Source organism: Panthera tigris, chromosome B2 (genome assembly GCF_018350195.1).
Source record: "Panthera tigris isolate Pti1 chromosome B2, P.tigris_Pti1_mat1.1, whole genome shotgun sequence".
NCBI lineage: Eukaryota > Metazoa > Chordata > Mammalia > Carnivora > Felidae > Panthera > Panthera tigris.
In genome coordinates this window covers 22542528-22560561 of record NC_056664.1, presented here as the reverse complement: position 1 = coordinate 22560561, position 18034 = coordinate 22542528, and positions in this window count along the sequence as shown.

Below are 18034 nucleotides of genomic sequence, written 5' to 3'. Positions count from 1 at the left end.
GGCTGAAAAACAAAATTCTGCTAAATGCAGTGTGGTATCCTGGAGAAGATTCTGGAACAGAACAAAAGGCCTGGATAGTGGGAAAATTAGGGAATAAAGTCTAGAAGTAATGGTGATGTAAGATGATAACAGGGAAACTGAACGAAAGGTATATGGAAACTATGGGTACTATCTTTGAAACTTTCTGAAAATCTTAAATTATTCCAAAAATAAAAGGTTTACTTATAAAATGCCATAATTCTGAAAAAATATATATATAAAATAGAAAAAACCCATAATTCTGGAGGTTGCTTCTCCATTTGAAGTGTGCAGTGAGGTGATTTACTCTTGATAGGGATGGAAGTGAAGCATCTTGGGATACCCATAGCCAAAGGGAAGTGACAAGACCGGTCTTTGAGTAGAGAGGTTGACTGAGGTGGACAGTCAGTCATATTTGCTCAGGTTTGGCATTTTGGAAAGTTTGGCTTTTTAGATCCTCTTTCCCCTCAATTACAGAATTTCAGTTTGAATGAGTCAGATCAGGGGCAGCAATTCTAGCTCAATTAGCCATGCAAGTGGGCACAGTGTTGGCATGTAGTAGGTTATCAATACACGTTTGTAGAATATGTGGGTTGATAGATTTTTCTGAGAGTGATATTTGATGTGTGCTATTTATTACTCCTTTGTATACATGTCTCTCAATTCTCTTTGCCTTGCTCTTCTCAAGCTTTCTTCCCTGTCATTATTTTCTCTTTGGGAGCTTGGCCAGCGTTGGTTCCTAGTAATCCCACTGTGGACTGCAAAGGAGCTTTTTGTGGAAGGTGCGTGAGTGAAATGCCTCCGTAGTGCTGGTGATCAGGCTACGTTGCCCCATTGTGTCACTTATACACACTGTGAAAGCAAATGTTCCCCCTCAGTTACTAAGGCCACATTTCTAAGGAGCTGAGAGAGCAGAGAGCCAAACCCACACAGGAACAAGATTAAATAGAGATATAAATTCAATTGCAGTGGAAAAAAGAAATCTGGGTCACATCAAGCAGGTGACAATGTCTGCCTGTGCCTGGCTCTAAAGATTCAAGCCTCAGTCCTCCAACAAACCATTCAAACATCCCAGGTGGATCTTGGGATCCACAAGGTGACTCTGTGAGTTTGTCTGACTCCTTAGGAGGGGTGGTCAGCTTGCAAAGAGTCCGTAACCCTGGGCTAGCAGAGAATGTGGCACACAGGTGCTCCATAGATATGGAACTGCCATCTATAATGGGAAGAAGGCTGAAAAAGTCCTATAGGGTCATAATCCTCCAGCTGAGGTCTCCAATAAACACCTCCCAGGGAGGGGTCCTCTCTGAGCTTCTGTAGAATGGCATTGCCCTTTGCAAACAAAGATGGTGCCACCAACCGCTTTCAAGGAGCACGTGAGCTGCTTCTCCTGCTGTGATAAAGAGTGATGAACTTTGTGTCCTTAGCCAGATGACACTGACTGGCTTGGGGGTTGGGGTTCTCAATGGCAGTTTTGCCTGTGTGGCAACTTTAAGGCCATATGCCTCCATTTCACCTCTTTGAAGGACCTCAATTTCGTCAGCTATAAAATGGGACTCCCTAAGGTGGCTTATCTCCTATTACTAACATTTTTTTCAAATAAATTTGTTGGATTGAACTGGAAATTTGATATCTTATGTTCAGATCTTAACTTAAGCAGACATTTCACTCTTCTGCCTTCATTCACTTTTTCTTCTCTTAAAAAGAAGCAGTTGAGTTTTTAATCTAAAAAAGATCATTTCTAGGTTGATTTACCTTTGACCTTTATCTACAACAACAACAAAAAAGGGGGGATGGGGAGGGCAACTGGGTGGCTTTGTCAGGTTAAGCGTCCAACTCTTGATTTTGGTTTAGGTCATGATCTCACAGCGTGTGGGATCGAGACACACATCTGGCTTTGTGCTAGCAGTGCAGAGCCTGCTTGGGATTCTCTCTCTCTCCCCTCCACCCCTCTCAAAAGAAATAAATAAAGTTTAAAAAAAAGATTAATCTTGAAGAAGGGAGTATTTCCCTTATTTTTTAAATAAAATTTATTTTAGCATGAGATAAAAGTAAAACATAACACTCTGTAGAATACACCAATTATTGGCCAATTTATTTTACATTTGTTAATGTGAATCTTCGTCTGAGGCATGAATAACATTATGGAACAAAAGGAATAACAGCATAAATATCCATCATTCCCTTTATTTTTCTTCGGTTCTTTTTTCTCTCTGATGCCATATGAAGTTGGGGCAACTCTCTGGTTTTACAGGTGTGTCCTGAGGGTACTCTACAGAGGAATAATCCACAGAAGTCCCCTAAACGTATATTTTCTTCACTGTTTTGGCCCTACCGACCTTTCAAATATCATTCCTTCTTCACACCCCACATTCCAGACTCTGCAGAGAATGTGCTCCAGTCTGCCATTCCCAGACTCTCACACCACTGACCTTCTCATGCCTTTTTTTTCAGATTGAAATATCTTTTCTCCTATCAAAAACCTGCTCATTTTTTCTCTTCCTGGGGAATTCTTTCTAGAACCTTCTGATTTATTAGTTTCTGGGTAGTCTTTTCTTGACCACCTCCACTCTCCACACCCACCTACATTAGGAAGAATCAGGCACTTCTTTGTCTGTCCTTCTGTCCAACTCCACTGTTGTATCATGATGTGTACCATCCACATGCGATGTTATAGCCAGTCTTTTCCTGGAGGCTCCTCCAATAGGTTGTCAGGCCCTCTAGGGCAGGGCTTTGCACCCCAGCATTTTGCACAATACCTAGCCGACCCACTTTGAAATAAGGCACAGGCGAGCACAACTTACAATTTAGTTTGAGTAAGTGAAGATAAGAGCCAGGGAAGGTAGAGGACCATCTTTCCAGGTGTAGCAAAGCTCGTGTGGTGAGATCCCCTGCACTGAGCTTGAAGAGATTTGTCCACTCACCACATGACCTGGTCTTCTTTCAGTGCTTCCTAGAAGAAGCTGAGAAGCCTCTAAACAGTGTGTTCTGGAGCAGAGTGGAAAAGCAGGTGTGTCTTTTCCAAACTACAATGTCAGGAGCTAAGAAAGGGGCTGAACACAGAAAAAAATGAAAGGCAGGTTGTGCACGTGCTTTTCTATGTGGTGCCTTCCAGAGTAAGTGTCACTGTGTGGCTCAGGAAAGACATGGCCCTGCCTGTCACACAGTCGCCCCAAACGGCATGTACCTGGTGACAGACGAGCTTGTCAAACCACAACAGAGAGCAGCCTGGGGGGCCTGGGGCAGCTACAACAGATCTGAAATAAGACATCAAAACCAGCCCCAGCAGGCTGGGGATGTCATCCTGCCTCACCGTTCTCTTCCTCAGGAATCAGGTGTGGCTGGTACCACTGTAGGCGGCCCCCTCCATCCATCACGGAGGAGTTGAGAGAGAGCCTTTGTGTCCTAATGAGGGTGGAAAGCATCCACTGGAACCTGGTAAGGGGGTCAAGATGCCAGATGCCATATCCTTAAATACTGGGCCATTCTTATCTGGAGCCTCTGGGGGCTGATACAAGGGTGAGGTTGCAGACAGGGAATTGTCTCTTTGCTGTCATTGTGCCTAAAGTCCCCCGTACCTGAGAAGAGCCCTATTTTATGGCAGAAGATGCCTTCATGAGAACAACTGTTATTTCTCTTATAGCAGCTAACATTGGTTGAGAATACACTGTATACCAGGTACTGGCCAGGCCTTTTACAGGATTATGTGGTTTAATTCTCACAGTAGGCTTATAGGGTGGGTGCTGTCATTGCTTCCATTTTACAGATCAAATGACTAAGGCCCAAGTTCATTTAGTAACCTGCCCATGTTCACTCAACTAATAAAATGATGAAGTAGGGACTCAGACCCAGGTGGTCCTGGGATTTTAGCCATACTTTTTCCACCCAAGACCTGGAGAGAAAATAGCCAAGTAACGCAGGAGTAACTAAGGAAGCCACTCCACAGATATCTCTTGTTTGTCTTTGACCCAGACAGAAATGGACTGGGAAACTTTTGAACCCAGCTTCTCCCCCAGATGGACTGTATAGAGTATGGGGGGAGCTGCTCATGTAAACCGGGTTCTCTTGGCTATCGGGTGGCACTATCCAAACTCAAGGCAGGAGTCTGAGTAACCATAGCAACCATGATATGCCCTAATCTCTACCCAATAGAAAGAAGATGGTTTTATCTTAAAAGAATAACTGTCAGGATAATTTACCACATTCAACTCAGGTAGCAAAAGCCGGTGAAGAAATTTGGTGACTGAAATATTGCCCCTTGACCACCCAGAGTCTGGAGTTATAAGCAAAAGGGACTCAGGGGGTCAGACAGTTCAGGTCTCCTTCTGGGAGCCATCAGTGCTGGGGTCAGTAGGGTTGGTATCCATCAGCATCACTGTTCACTAAAACTCTTGAAGTCTCACTTTGTCATATTCCACTGAAAGCTATAATTTCCTTTCTCTTGCACTGGCTCACTTACAATGTTAGTAAGCAATTTAAGAAGCAAATTATACTAATTTTGCTTATCCCCAAAGTGTGAAATTTTAGAAGATAGTGCCAAATGAATGATCATGTATATTTCTCAGCTTGTTCGTGCCTTTTTTTTTTAGTTTGTTCATTCTTAAAGACACTTCTCTGCTGTGTAAATTTCACTAAGCAAAATGGAAAAAAATAATTATGAAATTATCTGAAAGCACCATTTTTAAATGCTGACAAGAAGAAGAGGCCTCTGTGGACCTGTGAATGCAGATTTTGTTTTGATCCACATAAATTCTAGGCCTATTCTTCATTACCTAGATGATACACAAGCCAGCTAGGATATCAACTGTAACAAACTGAAACAATTTTTACTCATCAAACTAAATAAAACAAAGTGGTCATTGAAGGTGATACAGAATCTCCTCTTGGCATGAATTTGAGTCTAAAGTCAGTACATTGATTGTGAAAATTGAATGTGTTCAAAACTATCCTCTGGGGCGCCTGGGTGACTCAGTTGGTTAAGCATCTGACTTCGGCTCAGGTCATGATCTCACGGTTCTTGGGTTTGAGCCCCATGTTGGGCTCTGTGCTGACAGCTCAGAGCCTGGAGCCTGCTTCAGATTCTATCTCCCTCTCTCTCTGCCCCTCCCCTGCTTGTGCTCTGTCTCTCTCAAAAATAAACATTAAAAAATTTCTTAAAAAAAACTATCCTCGAAAAGTCATTAATTATTCCATAAAGAGCAGTATCTATGATGTGCTATATGTAACAGTTTCAGGTAGTTATTGCTACAAGTTTACTGGGTAACAAACAACCCTAAATTCTCCATGGAAAATAACTATGTATCACTCATATGCCTCTGGGTCTTTTGCAGACTGTACTTCATATGACTCATTCTGGGGTTCAGGCTGGAGAGACATTGACTATATACGGTACATTCTTCCCATGGGATGGTACATGCATGAGAGAATGAACCTGACCGCATAAGTGCGTTTTAAGCTTCCTCTTGCATCCACATGTGTTAACATCCCATTGGCCAAAGCAAGTCACATGCCCAAGCCCAAAATCAAGGGGCAGAAAAGTATATTTCTCACACCATGAGGCCATGGCCTAATGTGGCCATCTAGTGCTACTGCTGAGGATTGAAGAAATAGGATAAATAATTCAGTTTACCACAAGTCCTTAAGGTATAGTATTTTTAATTTTATGTAAAAGACATGATTTCAGTTCAGTCAAAGCAGGTTAAACTGTGCATGATATTATTCCCCTATAAAGACAATGTATTTACTCAGTTTTTGGGTCTTTCCTCATACATGCCCTCTCATGGCTAGAGAAATATGTCTGTGAAAACTGACCCAGCAGCTCCACAGCCAACTTCCCCACCCAGACTTTCTGAAAAGCTCCTTCTCCCTACTAACCATTATTTCTGATGAACTTCCAGGGTTCCGCCTACACACAACACCCTTCCTGCTCTCCCCTCACTCCTTGGGACCTCATGCTTTGGGCTTGCCCAGGTAGGACTTGCATTTACCCCTAACAGCTGGATAGCTCCTCCCTCTTCTATTCCAAGACTTCCAGAACTCTGGGACTCAGGGTCACCCAGAAGTGAGATTGGACCACACAGACTTTTCCCTAAAATGTCCAATAATGCAAAAATGGTCCAACAGTCAGGATTCATTCAGGAGAAAAGGAGACACCAAGTATTTCAAGTTGAAAGAGATCTAATCCAAAGAAAAACATGACTGTTGAGTAGAGCTAGGGAAGTCTGCTTTCAGGAAATCTGGAAGAGCAGGAATCACAGGGAAGCTGCTACCCAGACTCCAGCTGCCTACAGCCCCAAAGCAGGTGGTTCTCAAGAGGGTGTCTCAAAGCCAAGGACAGCTGCTATCAAGGATTTCAGTGTGTGGCTTTTGGGAAGCAGGGTGCTCCCCTCCTGCAAAAGCCATAGCAAACCATCTCCGCTGCCTGACAGAGTTCTTTTCTTCTACTTTTTTATTGGAAAACCTTAACTCAAACCATACAAGGAAAAGAAATTGCAGACTTTTCCTCAGCAATGCAGAATACACCACATAAGGGGGCAGAGATAATGCTGGATTAACACAGATAGTGCAGAAAATCTGTCACACTTCTTCCCATATTTAAAAATCCATGGGGCTCCTGGGTGGCTCAGTCGGTTAAGCATCTGACTTTGGCCCAGGTCATGATCTCACTGTTCAGAGGTTTGAGCCCTGGGTCAGGCTCTGTGCTGACAGCTCAGAGCCTGGAGCCTGCTTTGGATTCTGTGTCTTCTTCCCTCTCTGTCCCTCTCACGCTCATGATGTGTCTGTCTCTCAAAAATAAATAAACATTAAATTTTTTTTAAAAAAAGAATAAAAATCCAAACAGCAACCACCACCATATCACGCTTCTGCCCAACATGACCAAAGTGTAATTATACTCATTCTGTCCACACAGTAAGGAAGACACAAAGTTCTAGAAGTCACGCTATGCTGACCAAGACAAAGGGTGACATTTTTTTTCACTTTGTAATTTTTGTGTGTGTGCTAAAATACACATAACACAAAATTTACCTTCTTAACCATTCCTAAGTATACAGTTCGATGGTATTAAATGCATTCACACTGTTATGCAATCATCACTACCATTCATCCCCATGACTCTTCTCAAATCTGAAACTCTATGCCTGTTAAACACTAACTCTGCCCTCCCCAGCCCCTGGCAGCCACCATTCTATTTTCTTGACTTTATGATTTTGACTACTCTAAGGACCTCATGTGTAAGTGCGCTCATACAGTGTTTGTCCTTTCTGCGACTGGCTCATTTCACTGAGCATGATGTCCTCGAGTTTCATCCACATTGTAGCATGTGTCAGAATTTCCTTTAGAGGGTGACTCTTATTTGTTTTTTTTAATAAAGGTTTTTATTTTTAAGTGATCTCTATACGCGATGTGAGGCTTGAACCCACATGCCCAAGATCAAGAGTAGCACATTCCACCGACTGAGCCAGCTAGGTGTGACCTTTTAAAAAATCATCCAGATAATGTTAGTTCTCAAACTTGATACATCAGTTGACTCATTTTTATATTCATTTATCCAAACTGAAGAATCATATTTATAGTTAAGGTGTTGTTTTACTTGAATAGCATAGTTTTAAAAAATTTACTGGGGTTATTGTGTTATTTCACCTAGAGCCAGTAGAATACCAAACTGAAGTTTTTACAAGACTCTTCTCTATGGTAAAACTTGAGCAAATTCTTCATTCAGTTCTACCTAAATGAGGAAGGAAAATTCTTCTGGCATTTATTTTCCTCTTATGTGGTTTCTTGTCTCTGTTCACATATTATTTTATACTAAGGAAAGCCATATGCTCTAATCATAAAGCCTACTGGAAAATCTTAACAACCATAAACCATTATTCTTATCCAATCCTCTTCCGTATTAGAAGAATCTATAAAACACATAGAATATGTTTATAACATAAAGGAGATAATTATATATAGTCCCCAAGGAAACTCAGTGATTCCTATAAAGTAAAAGTCAAGAATTTTGAATTTAAAGCCCTCTTGGATGCTGGAATATAACCATTCATTCATGTACTCATTTATTCAACAAGCACTCACCGAGTACTTACTTTGTGCCAGGTAAGATTGTGTATCAGTCCTGACCTCAGGGAGCCCAGTCTGGTAGTGTTACAGTTGTGGTACCCAAATCTCAGATTTGCCAGATTTAAATAACACCTAGCACACAAAAATTCCACCCCACCACCCCGCCAAATTGAGTTAGAGGAAATTATCCATATCACCAAATAATTCTTAGCTTTCCCAAAACAATCACCAAAGAGCTCTTTCAAACTAATGAGACTGTAATTTCCAAAACACTCAACTACACAGAGAAAGCAAGACTGCCAGCAGGTGGCTCTGGCAAGGCCATCTGATGAATGGAATTACTGAATGTACTTGGTTGTTACCAAATGAACTGGGTACCCCCCCCACACACACACACAAATTGCCTGGCTTTTCAGACTGGATTTCCTACTCTTCAGAGGATGCAAATGCCTGAGTTCTGACTATTTTACTTTTTTTCAGAAACATCTCATTGACTCAACTGTTTAATCAGAGGTTGATGTTAATGAATATCATAGACTGCGAGATACAGGGTCTGCAAAATACAGACAGGTTCTTGTTTTTAAAAAAGGACAATGTTATATCCAACAATGAAACTGTAAAATCATAGAGCCAAAGGACTCTTTGGGGAGTCACTAATGTACTACCAGCTGCTTTCCAGAGAGAATCACAGAAGGTGGGAGCTGCAAGACACCTTGTATTTTAGAAACTGAGACTCCAAGAAGGAGAGCCCTTCCCTGGTGTCCCACACCGAGTTGAAGGCTAAACCACAGGTTGCCCAGATGACTGACACCCTTACAGTATCACACAGCAAGCAGAGACATAGCTTCTGGGCAAAGATCTTGATAAGAAATGATTCCCCAATCATTACCCTTTTGAATATTAACCATCACTGACTGTAAATGTATTTGAAACATGCCAGTGATATTTTACACACAACAAAGTTAAATGGAACTATTACAATACTCTTTATAGGGAAAACCACTCCAATATATAAGTTTTTAAAACAAAGCTCAGAGAAAATGTTGCTAATAGGTGTGGTGTGCAAAGTGGCAGGTATTAATGTATACATGAGGCTATAATTGTTCTTATCGAGAGTCCTAATGATACAGTTAATGGTTATAAGCATGGTGTCCAGGTTACACAGATCTGGCTTCAAATGTAGTTTCCGTTACACACCATCTTGGAAACTTGTACAAGTTAGCTTTTCTGAGCCTCAGTTTCGTCATCTGTGAAATAGGGAGGTCATGGGGAGCCTGGGTGGCTCAGTCATTTAAACATCTGACTCTTGATTGTAGCTCAGGTCACAATCTCATGGTTCGTTAGTCCAAGACCTGCATCCGGCTCTGTGCTGAAATGGTGGAGCTTGCTTGGGATTCTCTCTCTCCCTCTCTCCCTCTCTCTCTGCTCCTCCCCTACTCTCTCTCTCCCTCTCAAAAATAAATAAATAAATAAACTTTTAAAAATATATGAAAAATAGGGACATCATAATGAGAGCTACTTTATGTAAATGCATAGTCCAGCATTGCCATATCACATGTACTCACTAAATGTTAATCACAACCACATAACATGTAAAGAAGATGAAGTAAATGATCACTTGGAAACTGACAGAGCCTTAAGAAGTTAGTTCCAATTATTGTGGCCATAATTTCAGGTGGCATTTCCAACAGTGTTCATGTAGAAGTTCTCAAAGGATAAATTTCCTGCCTTCCAGATTTCTCCAGGAATGCTGGGAGCCTGTGCTCAGTCTTATGTAGGACCTTTCTGACTTTTCACAAAGGTTAAATTCATTACCAATACTATTTTTAATTTTCTTCTCCTGAAAAGAAAATTATGAGGCTTCAATGCTTTAGCATGTGGAAAACGTAAGGGATTAGGGGATATTTTTAGTTACGAGGTAGTACAATTTGAAATCATATCAATTAGAACTATTTTAACAGGGTGGCCAATTTACCTGATGCAAATACAGGTTGGAACCTCCTGCTGGTGTGGACATTAAGACTCCAAGGCTGGGCTGGCCAGGATGGATAACCAGATGAAGCCTGTGGGTTCAGTCAGTTCTCAGACTGAATTTAAAAGGAGATGGCCTCAGCCAGTGGAAGGGGCACTTGAGTGCCACAGGTAGGAAGGGGGAGTCACAGAGAGTGCAAGGGTCAAGTCAGAAACCTGCGTGCATCCAGGTCTACGTCTCCCTGGCTGTGTGACCTTGGGCATGTCACTTAACCTTGCTAAGTCTCAGTTTTCTTAACGGTAAAGCGAGAAGTTCTTAGACAAATGCCTGGCCTGAAACAAAAACATAATTAATGTGGTTCATTATGCTGATTAAGAGATACCCCAGTGGAGACATGGAGGCCTGCACACAAAAGTCTCAATAAGCCAAGGGGCAATGGGTAGGGTGGGCTTGGCACAGGGAAGGCAGGCATCTGGGCCAGAGCCCATAGGAGATAGTGAAGCCCCCTCTTTCTTGCTTTCCATGCTCTTGCCATCTGCCATGGCTCTTGCCTTGTTTCAGGCTCTTGTTATCTCACAAGGGGTCTTCAATGGACTGTTGGTCTCCTGCACACATGCCCACTGCTGCACATTCTCCCTACACTGCCAGACAATATTTCCTACAATGCAAACTTGACCAAGCTGAAAATATGCTGAAAATGTTTCAACATGGGGTTCAAGCCTTCCATGACCTGGCAGGTGCTTCCTTCTCTCCCCTCACCTGGAGTCACAATACACACAAGAGTTCTAGAAGCCAGAGAAAAGCAAATTTGCCTATGTAGCTCCCCAGCTGATTACTCTCCTGTGTGGCGCAGAGAAACTGCATTCACCTTATATCTGTTCTCACCTTTTGCTGTACAGCAGAGTCACATCGGGAGTGTATAAAATAGTCCAATGCCCAGGCCACACCTCAGGCCAATGATCCAGAGTCTTTGAGGGTGGGACCCAGGTGTCAGTATTTTTAAGCTCCTCTGTCCTTCCAATATGTAGTCACAGTTGTAGACCACAGCTATACACTCATTCTCATCTTTTTAAGTTATTTATTTATTTATTTATTTATTTATTTAGAGAAGAGGGGAGAGGCAGAGAGAGGGAGAGAGAGAATCCCAGGCAGCTCCATGCTATCAGCACAGAGCCCAATGTGGGGTTCAATCTCACCAACTGTGGGATTATGACCTGAACCAAAACCAAGAGTTGGACACCCCCACTGACTGTCATATCTTATCTTATCTTATCTTATCTTATCTTATCTTAATCTTTATTAATGTTTATTTATTTTTGAGAGAGAGAAAGTGAGCGCATGTGTGAGCAGGGGAGGGACAGAGAGAGGGGGACAGAGGAGCCTGGCCTGGGGCACAGGGCTTGAACTCATGAACCATGAGATCATGACTTGAGCTGAAATTGGACACTTAACCAACTGAGCCACCCAGGTGCTCGCTATTTTTTTTTAATTTATTTATCTTTAAAGTTTATTTATTTATTTCTTGAGAGAGACAGAGACAGCATGAGTAGTGGAGGGGCAGACAGTGAGGGAGAGAGAGAGAATCTCAAGCAGGCTTCACAGTAACAGTGGGGTTCAAGCTCATGAAACCAAGAAGTCATGACTTGAGCCAAAACCAAGAGTCAGATGCTTAACCGAATGAGCCACCCAGGTGCCCTCCTTTTTTATTTTTTAATGTTTATTCATTTTTGAGACAGAGAGAGAGAGAGAGAGACAGGAGCAGAGAGAGAGGGAGAGAGAGAATCCCTGTGGAGTCCCTGTGGAGTCTTACTCGGGGCTCGGGGCTCAAACTCATGAGCCATGAGATCATGACTTGAGTTGAAACCAAGAGTCAGAAGCTTAACCAACCAAGCGGCCCAGGTGCCCCTCTCATATTTTATTTTTTTATTTTTTATTTAAAAAAATTTTTTTTAATGTTTATTTATTTTTGAGACACAGAGGGACAGAGCATGAACGGGGGAGGGTCAGAGAGAGGGAGACACAGAATCTGAAACAGGCTCTGGGCTCTGAGCTGTCAGCACCGAGCCCGACGCGGGGCTCCAACTCACGGACCGCGAGATCATGACCTGAGCCGAAGTCGGCCGCTTAACCGACTGAGCCACCCAGGCTCCCCCTCCCCTCATCCTTTAAAGGAAGGAGTCTTATCACTTGCTTGGAGTCCAAATAAGTCAGCCTCAAATTTGAATTATCAACTGCCTGCTAATCATTGCTAACTTCGGGAAGAGCAGTGGTCAATTTCAGAAAGAGGATGACTGAGAGGTAAAGAAGCATGAGCAATTCAGGAAGTGGGAAGTCAGCCCAGTCTCCCGCGAGGACGGTGATTTTTTGAAAACCCTCTTGAATGTCAACAAGGAGGAATCCTTGGGGCCTGGGCAGCTCTCCGTGAACAGCCTGGTCCCATCTAGGGCGGCCCAGCAGGCCCAGCAGTCGGGGAGGAAGTGACTCAGGGTTGCCCTCTCCCCAACAACAGGACACACCTGTGACCTTTTGTGAAGGGACAGGTAAAAATAGCCTCAGTGCTTTCAGAGGGACTCAGTATTTTTAAATTCTGAGCCATCTGATTGTATAACAGAGTGTACAGTGATCTGGAGAAGGACAAGTAATGGTTATTTACTGTCTGTTAATATCCTGAGCCAGGTGCTCAATGTGGGTCTTCTCACTTCATCCTCACAAAGGCCCTGTGAGTTTGGTGTCATCTCCTTTTTGTGAATGAGCAGCCGGTGGTGAGGGATGACATGCCAGAATCACTCAGCTCGCAAATGCAGAGACAGGCCAGCACCTGTGCCTGGAAGACCGTAGGAGGCATGCGGCACCCATCTGAGAGCAGGCTCCTCACATTGCCCCCACCCCCATGATGTCTCTGACTGGGACTCTGGCCCAACCCACCTCTGACGTGGACATGGGATGGGAGCGAACTTCTCCAGGAGCCAGCACGCTTCTTGTCTCTGTTCCAATGTTTGTGGAAAGATGAGTGCAGGGAAGCTGATGCAGGAGACCTTGAGTTCCAGACTCACCTGAATGGCCCGTGTCCTGGGGGCAGTAAATGTTCATTGTAGGATATTCAAACCCAGGGAAGACATGCACCAACTGGGTTTCAGGAAGCTGTATCTGGCAAAACTGCCTACTGCGGATCAAGGGACAAGCAGGCCTAGAAAATAAATTGCAAGACTACAGTGCTCAGAGTGTGGTCTCTAGATACTCTCCATCACCAAAACAAACCAGGCTCCTTAGAATGGTGGCCATTTCCAGGGCTACGGCAGGAAATTAAGGCAGAAAGAAAGGAAATAAAGACTAGACTACTAAGGTCATGTCAAAAGGACACAGGTATCAATTTGCAAGGCTCCCAGTGCCTAAAGGTGGGACAATAATGAATAACGAGGAGTAACAGCTGGTCCTCATTGAAACATATCACGTATGTAAAAACCGATGAGTTTATAATAATACCTCCGAGGGGCTCCTGGGTGACTCATTTGGTTGAGCAATTGACTTCAGGTCAAGATCTCATGGTTCGTTGGTTTGAGCCTAGGATCTCTGCTGTCAGCCTGTCAGCGCAGAGCCTGCTTTGGATCCTCTGTCCCTCTCTCTCTGCCCCTCTCCCACTTGCACTCTCTCAAATATATATATATATATATATATATATATATATATATATATATATGTATATTGACACATATACACAAACAGAAACAAACAAAACCAGAAACAGCACCTCCTACTGGGGATGGAATGTACAACATGATGACTGTAAGTAACACTGGGCTGTATGGTATATTTGCAAGTTAAGAGAGTAGATCCTAAGAGTTCTCATCACAACTAAAAGAGCTTTTTCCTTTCTTTTTTTTTCTTTTGTATCAATATGAGATATGGTGACCATTTCATAGCATATGTAAATTAAGTCATTATGCCGTACACCTTAAACTTACACAGGGCTGTATGTCAATTAATCTCAGTAAACCTGGAAAAAATAAATATCAATAATATTATTGATAACATTATAAATATATAAAAATATATTTTATATATCTTGAATAAAACTTTACCTGTGAAAAAGAAAATACTCCTCATTGGTTAACTACTTTTGGGAGATTTCCCAGCTGGGGAAATAATAAAGCCAATTCATGCCTTCTGACTGTTTCTTCTCTGTTCCTCCCCAGAGTGTAGCTATAGAGACAACAGGGGCCAAGAAGTAACCATCTTCCTGCAGCAATAACTGCCCCCACACTTATCCACCTGCCTTCACCGACTAGCTCTGCCTTCCCATTCGTGACCTTGGACTACCTATCCATGTTCTTATTAAAGCTAATCCCACGACTTCATATCTTATGATGTACCCTCTGGCTAACTCAAGAGCATTACTCCAGAAATTCTTTTGCTACATCATTATTTTCCTTTCTCTATGGGATCATTAACACTAACATAAAATGTGTTTGCTACTTCTCTCATTAAAAATACCAATTCCTTTTATTCCGCATGGCCGCCAACGGAGGAGGGTATGGGAGGCACCATTGGCCATGCAGGTCAGTCGCTCTTCAAGGTGCCACAGAGCTTATGAGGGGAAGATGAATGAAGGTCATCCTGGTGTTTTCCAAAAACGTCTCACAGAGTCTCACAGAGTACAGCTGTGATAAAACCACTGGGGGCACAACTCATGTCATGAGCATATAGGGAGATACAGAGAAATGTCCAAGTCCATACCCACCCTTGCCCTTGGCTTCTACATCACCACCCTCTCCTCGTTGTCATCCTATCTCCAGACTGCTTCTCCTCAGCCTCCTTTGTCAGAGTGCATCCTCCTCTATCTGGCCTTTAAATTATGGTTTTCCTCAGGGGCACCTGGATGGCTCAGTCGGCTGAGCGTTCGACTTGGGCTCAGATCATGATCTTGTGGTTTGTGAGTTCAAGCCCAACATTGGGCTGGCTGCTGTCAGCACAGAACCCACTTCCAATCCTCTGTCCCCTTCTCTCTCTGCCCCACCCCTGCTCATGCTCTCTCCCTCAGAAGTAAATAAACGTTTAAAAAATTATGCTTTTCCTCAAAGATGACTTGAAGTGCTTTATGCTTTTCAGTTGATTTTTTCTGCACCCATGACTTCAAATGATATTCTTTGCTTATGATGCTCAAACATAGCTTCTCCAAGTTTGGGATTCACATCCAAGTGACCTGTCAACATTTCCACTGGGAGTCTCAAAGTCACTGGGTCCAACTTGGCCTCACCTCTTCTCTTCCACATCGGGTCCTCCAGGTTGAAAGGCCCACCAGCCATCCAATACCCAGACCAGACCCAAGAGTGGTCTTGACACTTGCTCTTCCTTCATGCTCTACTTCACCTTATGGTAACAGGCCACCATTCTACCCCAAATCCATTCTTGCCTCCCCCATCCCTCCCTAATCTATCTTCTGCTGTCACAAATACCTTTTGAAGAGTAAAAAATACGACTATTTTTTCTCCATTTAAAATCTTCAATGCCTTCCTTTGGATTTTTAAGTAAGGACTGAGATCTTTGAAGGGCCGGCAAAGTACATAGACTTGGGCCCTGCCCACTCACCTCCTTGCCTTTACTTCAGCAATTCTTTTCCTCTCTCCCTGCTGCCCTGGATTCTCTTAGTCCTCAGTGCCCCCACGCTCCCCCCTCAGGACCCACACAAGCTAATCTCTCCTATCTGGCCCCACCCATCCTTCACAGTGCAGCTGAAGCATGACTTCCTCAGAGTGCTTTCTCTGACCTCCAGAGCAGTTCTAGGTCCCCAGCTGGGCCAGTTCAGGCTGCTGTGACAAAGCACCACAGCCTGGCAGAGCTTCATGAACTTTCTCTTAGTTCTGGAGGCTGGAGTCCAGGACCATGGTGCTGACAGATCTGGTGTCTAGTGACAGTCCTCTTCCTGGTTTGCTGTTCTTCTCTTTGCCTCCTCACATGACTGAGAGGAACAAATCATCTTCCATGTTTTCTTTTTTTTTATTATTATTTTTTTTTTAATTTTTTTTCAACGTTTTTTTATTTATTTTTGGGACAGAGAGAGACAGAGCATGAACGGGGGAGGGGCAGAGAGAGAGGGAGACACAGAATCGGAAACAGGCTCCAGGCTCCGAGCCATCAGCCCAGAGCCTGACGCGGGGCTCGAACTCACAGACCGCGAGATCGTGACCTGGCTGAAGTCGGACGCTTAACCGATTGCGCCACCCAGGCGCCCCCCATGTTTTCTTTTAATAAGGGCACTAATCCCATTCATAAGGGCTCTACTCTCATGACCTAATTCCCTCCCAAAGGCCCTGCCTCCTAATACCATCCTGGTGAGGATTAGGGTTTTAGCAAATGAATGTTGAGGGGACACAAACATTCATAATAGCTTCCTACTATACACTCTCCTTAAACACTTTTATTTCGGTGTCTTTCTGTCTATTGACATTGTTATTTCACGTATGGATGACCTTTCAATTCTAAGTCCTATTAGAACAACAACATACATGTTTTGCTAATCATTTAATTTCTAGCACTAACATAATCCATAATAGTGTTGACTCAATATATGTTTGATGAATAAAGGAAAGAAAAAAAGAATAAGGAAAAAGCTAATACTCTCAACTAAGCCCAGTTACTCTGGTGAGATATGTGGGACATGTGAATACTTTGTTATACCAAACTTTTCTTTGTGTCTTTAAGTGATTCTAAATCTGAGTTACCACAATGCATAATTGACTCGTGTCTGTGGAATGTAATTTTCACATATATCATGGGTATAATTTAGGCATAGGTTTGTGTGTGTATTTTTTAAATTGAAACATTAAATTTAAAGGTTGGGTTTGTCCAGACAATGTCTAACAGATTTGCTAATCAAAATATTTACAAATATAGCCATCAACCACTAAACCTCGATAATTTAATATCTCCCAGTTTGGGCTAGGCTAAACACTCAAGGGCAAAAGAAAAAATAACAGTTGAGGAAAAACAAATAAAACGATGTTTTCTAGAATCTGTGTTCTTCCTTTCATCCAACAAAGCATGAAGTGGTTACACATTTTAGCCCAGGAGAATGTTGGGTAGCACTGTGGGCAGAAGTCATGATGCAGAGACATCTGAAGCAGGAACATCTGGACACAAGATTGCTCAGGGCCGCACGAACAGAGAGAAAAGTCCTTGTTCGTGACCCCATCAGAGGCAAACATGGGGCCACCATCACCTCAAATCCTACCTTTGAGTCTTGACTCTCAGAAAGATACCATAGAGTCTGATGACCCACACTGAAATTTCTCCAGTTTTAAATGAGCCTCTTCTTTCAAGACATCCATATCCTTTTGTGGAAACTCCAAGGTCCAAATATGTGATTTTATCTGGGCCTCCTTGGTAGAGATAATCTGATAAAAGTTGTGTTCATTTTCTATTGCTGCCATAACAAATTACCACAAACTTAGTGACATCAACACATTTAGCATATCAAATGATCATAAATTTATTATCTCACAGCTCTGTAGGTCAGAAGGGCAGCATGGCCTCCCTGGGCTCAGACCAAGGTGGCAGCAGACTCTATTCCTTTCTAGAGGCTCTAAGGGAAATCCACTTCTTATTCACTCAAGTTGTTGGCAGAATTCAACTCCTTGTGGTTTTAAAATTAGGGTCCTCGTTTCCTTGTCATTAGCGGAGGGCTGTTCCCAGCTTTTAGAAGCTCCTGCAGGCCTTGGCTTGTGGCCTTCTTCTTCCAGATTCAAAACTTGCAATGATATGGAGTCCATCTTATGTTTTGAATCTCTCCTCCTTCCCTCTTGTGTCCTTTCCAGCTGCTGAGAAATGTCCTTCATTTTCAAGGATGGGTGGGATATGATTAGGCCCACCTGAATAATCCAGGTATCATATTCTGGGGATTAGGAGGTAGACATCTTTGGATGTGGGAGGGACATTATTTTGCTTGCCTCCAAAGTGTTCATTTGATGTAAGTGTGGTGGGTGCTGAAGA